Consider the following 9576-nt stretch of genomic DNA (forward strand, 5'->3'; position numbering starts at 1 on the left):
AGAGAGAGAGAGAGAGAGAGAGAGTACTTAGGCCCCTTCCAGTGCATCCCAAGATGCACTGGGCAGGGGGTGGGCACCACCATTTTGATGAGGGCAGGCCCAGAGGCAGGAGGGAATAGGCAGGTGATTCTTCATCTGTTTGATAGAATTGTAGCTCTTTGGTTTGACAGTTGCAGCATTTGACCAGAATTCTGTTGAGAATTTAGGGGTCCCGAGCCCCCCCAAGAAGGCTAGAGTGACCTTAATCTGACTCCATCTCTAAATAACACTAGTACTGGGGTAATCAAGGAGTTATTGCCTCTAAGGGAGACGTTAGGTCTAAGGAAAAGATACCAGCCTTATGACAAACTGGATTTAGATTACAAGTTATACAATGCATTTATACTTACAGCCTTTGATCATTAAGTGAAGCCCACAAATCATCATTTGGAATGAGGAGTTTATTTGCTAAGGTATAAGTCAAATCAGTGATTGACAACAGTCACGTACAATCAATTAATTATAGGAATATAATAAGCTGCAAACAGGTGTTAATTATTTGCTAATCTTTTATAATTTCTTTTACCAATTAGAGGTTTTACAAGGGAAAGCAATTAGGTAATTTGTCAATTCTGTTGGACACATTGGTTTCCCTTGGAGAGAGAGTGCCAACCCTTTTCTCTCTAGCTTAAACCAGGAAAAACCCTGATTTTTATAGGTGCCCTCAGGATATGGGTAATATGACAATAGATATACCTGATTGGATCTATGCTAATGTCATGGTTGTCACTGATTGGCTCATGCTAATGAGTAGCTTCTATCTTGCTACGCCTTTCCTTTCTCACACCAGCTGACCACAATCCTGCTCACAGGAAAGTCTCCCTCCTCTCTTGGACAGCTAGTTCCCTATTTTCTCTGCACCTGGCATGACTCACTCATTTCTCAACTTGTTTTTCTAACTTACATTAGAGAAAATTCCACTTTGTAACAGATACGGGCTTCCATTTTGTGTTGAAATCCTCCATTTTGTTTCCATATCTATTAACTTTTCCTAATTTAGCTTATTTAGGCCTCAATGTGGGCTACCAACTAGGCCATACTTTTCCAGTAAACTCCCAGTTGTGTCAGCCATCAGATTTCTGACTCAGCCAAGGTCTGTACTGGCCTGAGCTCTGTGACTGGGCCCTCCACCATTCCAGTGGGGGGGGGGGGGGGGGGGGGTCTCTAGCTGTACCATAATTATACAATTCTCTTGGATGGTGAGTACGTTTATCCTTTCACATTGGTATCATTATGTTTTCTTATAAATCCTGTCTTCTTTGGTAAAATAAACCTGCCACACTTTTTGCATTACATCATGGTTTTCATATAATTTAATACCACCTAAATAGAATACAGGTTGTCACAACCATTACTTTTGAACGTGTCTTCATTTGGTTCCTTGGCTAGTCTCTTACATACATTGTAAAACTTTAACCACATGTATCACGTTTACTTTTCTTACAATACCAGCTGATGGGATAGAATCCAGGTTGCCTTGCTGGAAAAATACATATAGGCCAGCCTCTCATTTTTCCTCAGTATCTCAGGAGGGATGCATAGGGTTCCTTCACACAACCAATAGGGCACTTGCTTAAGCAGCTTTTTTATCACCTACTAGTAAAAAAAGACCCGTTTCTGGAGCCAATGAAACGGGCGCTAGCAAGGCTTTCCTGTGCCCCCCCCCCCCCCCCGTCGTCGATGTTGGTGCATTGCTCCGCCTCCGCCCTCAACGTCATAACGTTTGACGCGAGGGCGGTGAATTGCTCCGCCTCCGCCCTCAACGTCATAACGTTTGACGCGAGGGCGGGGGCCAAAGACTGTGATTTTCGAGGCTTCAGAGCTTCGAACATACAAACCTTGGCTTCAGTGACGTCAGAAGCCAATAGAACGTTGAGGGTGAGCTTTATATATATAGATATGCTCCTGGATTACTCATTGATCTTGTTACACCAGCTAGAGTAGCACAGTCTATAGAATTTCTGGTCTGTAAGGCCAAGGCTTAGGCTTACAGTGTCTTCCTTAATGCCTATGGTCAGTAGCTGGGAAGGAAAAAACAATAAAGACCAGTATTCAGAAGTAAATCAGGTTTTTACAGTCAGGGGAGTTCCCTTCGAAACCTAGCTTCTTACTGGCTACTCCCGCAAGAGGCAGTATATCAAAGCATTGAACTTAGCACCTCCAAGTTACCTTAACTACCATAGGTATTATTTTGGCAACATAGGTAAAAGTGTCATGCTAATAAAGTTATCTGAATCTGTCTATTTCTTTTGTCAGTGTCTGTCTGCTGTACTTGCCTTCCCCATTGGCAGCTGATAAGCTACAGCTACTTCCTCCTCCCCTGCAGTTTATTGGACAAGCTGCAGGGAGAGGCAGGGAGCCAGGCAACAGGCTGGAGGGGTAGGTGGGAGAGTTGCTAGGATACAGAAGCACTTCCTTCTTGTGTTCACAGTTGCCAACTCTGCGGTTTTCCCGTGGAATTAGGCGTTTTTTAAAAGTTGCCCAAAGGCACTTTTCATCAGTTGTAGGTTGCGACTTTTTGGGCTACTTTGTGGGTTTTGGGTGGCCGGTTGGTTCCAGCTCTGTCTCTACTTACCCTCCTATTGGCTCAGATTTGGAGCCAGAATGAGGCTTTGGTGAATCTCAAGTTTCATCATCAGCTGTGTGAGGCAGTGAGTGACCAGCGCTACAGTTTATATACTCGAGCGCAGGGGAGAGAAGCACATAGGATTCATTTGAGTTTGAGGACAAAGTCGGAGCAGCAGAGGAGATATGAGAGGCAGGCGAAGGCAGAGAGAAGAGACGAGTGGGGAAAACTTTGGAGGAGGCAGAGGAAGCTGAGCAGCACAAGTAGGATACAGGTGAGGCAGTGACCAGGGGGGAGGGGGAAAAGAGAGTCGGGGACAGACCTCAACTCATGGCCAAAAGTAGGGTTACCATATTTGGTCCCCCCAAAAAGAGGACACATGCCCTGCCTCAACACACCCCACCCCGCCCAACCACAGCCCGCCCCACCCCCTTTCACACCCCACTCCGTCACCTGTCACATATCACCCCACCTCTTTCACCCCTGTCACACCGCTCTAACGGTGTCCTCCCCTCCCCTTACTCTACTGCCCTGGTGGTCTAGTGACCTCTTCGGGGCAGGAAAGAGCCCCCCTCTTTCCTGCCCGGAGCGCTGCCCTGCATCCTGCTGCCCTTGCAATGCTGAGTGCTGACGTTTCCGGTGCCTATTCAAAATGGCCAACAAGAGTTGAAGCGGCCTTGCGAGACTTCAACTCTCGGCAGCCATTTTGAATCGGCGCCGGGACCATCAGCACTCAGCATTGCAAGGGGAGCAGGATGCAGGGCAGCGCTCCGGGCAGGAAAGAGGGGGCTCTTTCCTGCCCCGAAGAGGTCACTAGACCACCAGGTCAGTAGAGTAAGTAAGGGGAGGGGAGGCTAGGATAGGACACCATTAGGCCCGCCCGCCAGCCTGCTCGTTTGTCTGGGAATCCGGACAAACGGGCAGGCTGGCAGAACCCACCCGGCCATGTCCTCAAAAAGAGGACATGTCTGGGTAAAACCGGACATATGGTAACCCTAGCCAAAAGTAGCACATCAAAGCTATGGGAGGAGCGAGGGGGGAGAGGGGGACACTCTCCCCCCTCCACACACACACTTCATATAGCCCTATTTGTGGGCTACTTTTGAGCATGAGTTGGGCTGTAAACTCTGCCTGTGTTTATCTGTAGCTTTGCAGCATGGAGTTTGCTGCCTCAGATCTATAGACTTACAGGAACAAATATTTGGGGTGCTCAAGCACCCACAGCGGTAGTGCCTATGAGTGGATTGTCTCTGCACTGACTGGCTGATTAAGTTGGGAAGGTATATAAAAATAAGGAGAAGCAGGAGAAAAAAAACCCTACCTCTATAAAAATCATGGTGAATACATTTACAGCAGTCGGCATTTTGTGATAATTATTCTGGTGACATGCCAGCTTTTACACATTCCTGCTTTGACTACTGCTTTTTTTTTCCACTCATCTCTATGTAGATATTGTAAAAGCTGTGCTGGAAATATTTCAGGTGCCCAGTGAGTTACTCAGTTCCAGGAGGAAGACTTTTTGGCCAGTCCTGGGTTTTAAACACTGCCATGAGTGGGAAAGCGCAGGGTACAAATGCAACAAAAATAAAATATCCCAAAGTACTGTGCTATTTATAGTCCCCGATTGTACCCATTGACATCAGTGCTGCAGGTTCTATAATGCACCAAGATGATGTTGGCAGAAATCCAGGACTGGCCTCAAATCTTTCTCCTGGAACGAGGTAACTTGGATGCAGCGTGCCACAAGAGGGTGACACCGAATTCCACGGAGAAGTGTACATTATTCATGCCCCGATGATCAATTCCACGCATTGTTCCGAAAGAGCGCCCTAAAAATAGTACCAGAACAGCATGGGGAATTAACTTCCCAATGATCAACATTATTAACATGCAAATTTAAGCACATTATTAGTGTTGCTCATCTGTGGAAACCATGATAGGATGGTTAAAAGCCCAGACCTGTGGGACCCCTGGACCTCCCCAATAGTAAGGCCCTGGTGGCCTAGTGCCCCCCAAGCTCCCACACACCCCCAGGACAGTGACACGGGGGGCAGGAGGTCCAGTGGACCTCTGGCCCCCGAGCTCCCCCAACAAAAGGGCATGGGAGGTGGGAGGTCCGGTGAATCTCCAGCCCCCCTATCCCCCGACACCAAAAAAATCCCTGGTGGTCAGTGGGCTACACAACTCTCCTCTACCCACCCTGGTGGTCTTGCGGTCCCTTCTCCCCCCGTACCTTGCTGTTTGATGGAGGAGTGAGCAGCACTCTCTCCTCTTCCAGTGCTACCTCCAAAATGGTGGCACTGCCCTGCCCAGTGCATCCTGGAATGTGCTGGATGGGGCTTCCCTACCAGGATGCACTGGGCAGGGCAGGGCAAGAGGAGGGGAGTGCTGCTCCGCTCCTCCATCAAACAATGAGGTACAGTGGGGAGGGGGGGAGAAGAGACCACTAGACCACCAGGGCGAGTGGGGGGGGGGGGGGGAGGGTTGTATGTCCCACTGGGTCACCAGGGATTTTTTTGTGTGGGGGGGGGGGGGGGGGGTTAGAAGACTGGAGATCCACTGAACCTCATGCCCCCGTGCCCTTTTGTTGGGAGGGTCAGGGGGCCAGAGGTCCGCCAGTCCTCCAGCCCTCTGTGTCACTGTCCAGGGGGGTATGGGTGCTTCGGAGGCACTAGGCCACCAAGACCTCAGCCATTTGAGAGTCCAGGAATCCATTGGACCCCCAAGACTGACAGTGGCAGCGCGGGCTGCCTGGCATGGATGGGAAGTGGAGGAAGAGCGTTAACCCTATCACCAGCTCCAAGCGTAGGGTTAATAGAGCTGTCAGGGCCTCAGCTTGTTGTTAAGCTCTCCCAGTGTGTGTGTCTGCAACAGCAGGTCTGTAAGCATAGAAGAGAGCAGGAGTCAGTACACAGGCTGATCTCCCCAGACTTCACAGAACAGTGGTCACATTTTAACTGAAAATATGGCAGAACAGGCCTGCTGGGCAGATCTATTCTGCCAAGTCCTTAGGCCACACCACAGAGCCCATCTGATCTTAGGCTTTACCTTCACATCCTCTGTGTTTATCCCAGGCTTTCAGTTTCCATATAATGAATATCACCTTAGCTTGTTTGGAGATGACATTATTATTTTTCACAACAAATTGTCATGACAACAGAAAAGGCAGCAATTACAGCATCTGGGCCACATCATGAGCTACAGGCCTCCAGATGTCCTCAAATTTTCATACCTCACATATGGTATATTCTACCAAATACTATGTGTATCTCTAGGAAGGAACTAATTATTGAGGGCAAGTTTTAATATTGCAGGGCTTTTAAAACTCCTTTTTCTGGTTTTTGCCTGCTCTGAGTGACTTTTCAATGCCCTGGAAATTTGGACCTCTCTTTCCATGAAAACACGATTTCTAATGTTACCCCTGATTTGCCCATGTGGAGCCGTGTATCATGACCCCTTTGTATGGACACATGTTCAGCTTTGGAAGCGTGAGCTGCCTAGCAGTCACAGCAGCAGCCGGCCATAATTAGTACCCTGCTTGCTGTAATTACTGTGATTAGCAGTGCTGAGAGCGGGGCGAGGACGGACTGAGCCAGGACTCAGCAGCTGCTCATGGCACTTAAAAATAACACAGCCAGCAAAAATCAAAGAGATTTCTTGTTTCATTTCTAATTATTTCTTTCCAATGTTTAATAACAGCTGTAGAACTGGTTCTTGAAGGTGCTGTATTTATCTTCAGAGAAAACTGGGGCTGAAGAGGAGAACTTCTGGGACCCTGGGCGCAAATCTAACATTAGATTCACATCAGCTTTGCCATATCTGAAGTATGAAATTATTGTATGGGAACCTCAGAATTATTGCAGACTGCAGGGGAAAGAATCACATCTCCCTCAGAAAGTAAAACCCTGCCCTGTAATCACAGTATGCTAAGGCTAGGCTGGAAACCCACACATAGCAGTCTTCAGAGATGCCAAATTACCGAGTTCCAGGCTGAAGATTTTTTGGCCAGTCCTGGCTTTGAACTTATATCCCAAAGCAGTGTGGGATTTGTAGTGCCTGATCCTGTCCATTGAAATCAGTGCTGCATGTCCCATAATACACCTTGAATCTACGTGTCACACTGTCTTTTATTTTCTTGGTCCAAATCTTTGAACTTTGGAATGATTTACCCCCTTTTATTTGGTTTGAGCCCTCATTTAAGAAATTTAAATCCTTACTCAAGTCCCATTAATTTTCCTTAGCTTTTGAAATATTACAACAGATTTTTCTTCTGATATCATTTACTTTATGATTTGAGTGTTCCTGGTCTGCCTGTGTCTTTCCTATCACAATGAAATTCTTTTCTTTGTTTTTACATATGTTATTTTAGCCTTGTTTCTAAACAGCCCAGACCTGCTGCTCAGAAAGAGCAGAGTAACAAATTTTAATAAACATAAACAGGATAGGGTAGTCAGAAATCCAGGACTGCCCAAGATATCCAGCCTGGAACTGGGTAACTTGGCATCACTGGAGTCTTTGTTCTCCAAAATATCAGAGATGCCAAGTTTCCCAGTTCCAGGCTGGAGATTTTGTGTCAGTCCTGCATTTCTGACACCCATCCTAGCGTGTGGCACTGGGAACTGCATGTCTATTTACACCATTTACACCCTGGTATAAATCCTTGCGCCTAAATTAGGCGTGGATTCCCCTTATTCTGTAACAGTGCACATAAATTACAGGAAGGACTCCGATCCACCCTTGGTCATCCCATGGCCACACCCCCTTTATGGAGCTGTAACATTTACACACAGATCCAGGCACGTAAATGTGTTTACGTAACTTTTGATTGAGTCCAATTAGCAGTGATAATTGATTGTTACAGCCCAATTATCGGTGCTAATTGACTGGTTATTCAATTAAATGTGTGCACAAATTGGGCATGCACCCAAATTTGCGTGCGCAATTTGTAGCACCATTTATAGAATTTAGGGAATAATATATAAATATAATGATTTATGTATTTTCATTAATTTGTAATAAGCTTAATTGCTTAGCTCCTGTCAGCTTGCTGTATTCTATTACTCCAACTCATCTTACCCCCAGATTGAAGCTCTGAGGAAGGAATGGGGGGTGGGGGGTGGAGTCAATATTCTGGGCGGCCAGGGGCGCCATCTCATCCCTCACCTCAGGCAGCAGATTGCCTTGAGCCACCCCTAACTGTTTATATATACTAGTAAAAAAGGCCCGTTTCTGACACAAATGAAACGGGCGCTAGCAAGGTTTTCCTCGGAGTGTGTATGTTTGAGAGGGAGTGTGTGTTTCAGAGAGAGAATGAGAGAGAGTCTGAGACAGAGTGTGTGTGTGTTTGTGTGAGAGACAGAGTGACTGTGTGTGTGTGACAGAGAGAGTGTGATAGACAGAGAGTGTGTGAGAGAGAGTGTATGTGAGAGCCAGTGAGTGAGTGTGTGCCCCACCCCTACCCCTCTGGTCTCAGGACCCCCCTGCCCCCTCCTCCTCCAGCCATGCATGTCCACCGGCTGTCCTCTTCCCTCTTCCTCTTTTACTTCTTTTTCTTATTTGTCTTCCTCCACCCCTCCCCTTTGTTAATTATTTAGCTTAAAAACCACCGCCAAATCTGCTCCACACCCTCCTGCTGATGACTCTCCCGCCGCAAACCCCACATCGCACCCCTCGGTGCATCACCCCCCCACCCCTTCCTCCACAGACGACCCTCCCGTCACCAACCCGATGTTGGCCCTCCTTTGAACATCAACCCCCTCGCCACCCTTCCCTCGCTGTCCGGCCGCTGCTGCAAATTAAAAAATGTTTTAATCTGAAACGCTGCACCGTAGACAGCCATCACGCATTGGCTGTGGGCGCTGCAGCCGCTCCCCCTCTCGCCTGTGACATCGGTGCGCTCCGGGGTCGTCCTCCAGGGGCAGTGACGTAGAGGTGAGAGGAGGAGCGGCTGCAGCGCCCATAGCCAATGCATGATGGCTGTGTTCGTTTCGCGTTTCAGGTTAAAACACTTTTTTTTGCAGCAGCAGCCGGACAGCAAGGGAAGGGTGGCAAGGGGGTTGATGTTCATCAGGGGGGCCAACATCGGGTTGGCGGCGGGAGGGTCGTGTGTGGAGGGGAGGCCGGGGGGGGGGGGGGGGTGATGCACCTTGGGGTGCCACGTGGGGTTTGCGGCGAGAGGGTCAGGTTAAAACACTTTTTTTGCAGCAGCAGCAGCAGCCGGACAGCGAGTGAAGGGTGGCGAGGGGGTTGATGTTCATCGGGGTGGCCAATGTGGAGTTTGCGGCGGGAGGGTCTTGTGTGTGTGTGTGTGTGTGTGTGTGTGTGTGGGGGGGGGTGATACACCGAGAGGTGCGACGTGGGGTTTGCGGCGGGAGGGTCATTAGCAGGGGGGTATGGTGCAGATTGCACCGAGGGGTGTGACGTGGGGTTTGCGTCGGGAGGGTCAGGTTAAAACACTTTTTTTTTTGCAGCAGTGGCCGGACAGCGAGGGAAGGGTGGCGAGGGGGTTGATGTTCATCGGGGAGCCAACGTCGGGTTGGCGGCGGGAGGGCCCTGTGTGGAGGGGGGGTGGGGCGGGGGGGGTGATGCACCAAGGGGTGCGACGTGGGGTTTGCGGCGGGAGGCTCATCAGCAGGGGGGTGTGGTGCAGATTTGGCAATGGTAGTCGTTCCTTAGTGTTGTTTTGTCGCGCAAAGCGATTTGCTGAGTGTCTTTGCTCCGCCCTCGACATCATCACATTGTGACGCGAGGGCGGGGAAGACACTCCTGGAAAAAGCGATCTACACCATGACACATTTAGAACGTTGGGAAAATTGTGGCTTCATTAGAACATTGGAGGTGCGTTTTATTTAGAGAGATAATCTAGTTATTCTATGAACTACTAGTTTGACATACTTTCTGTAAGTTGTAGTTCTACTCTTATTGGTTCCCTCTGGGCATGTGATCCCTGCCCCTACTGTCTCATGAGCCCA

This window comes from Microcaecilia unicolor, chromosome 1 (genome assembly GCF_901765095.1).
Source record: "Microcaecilia unicolor chromosome 1, aMicUni1.1, whole genome shotgun sequence".
Classification (NCBI taxonomy): Eukaryota; Metazoa; Chordata; class Amphibia; order Gymnophiona; family Siphonopidae; genus Microcaecilia; species Microcaecilia unicolor.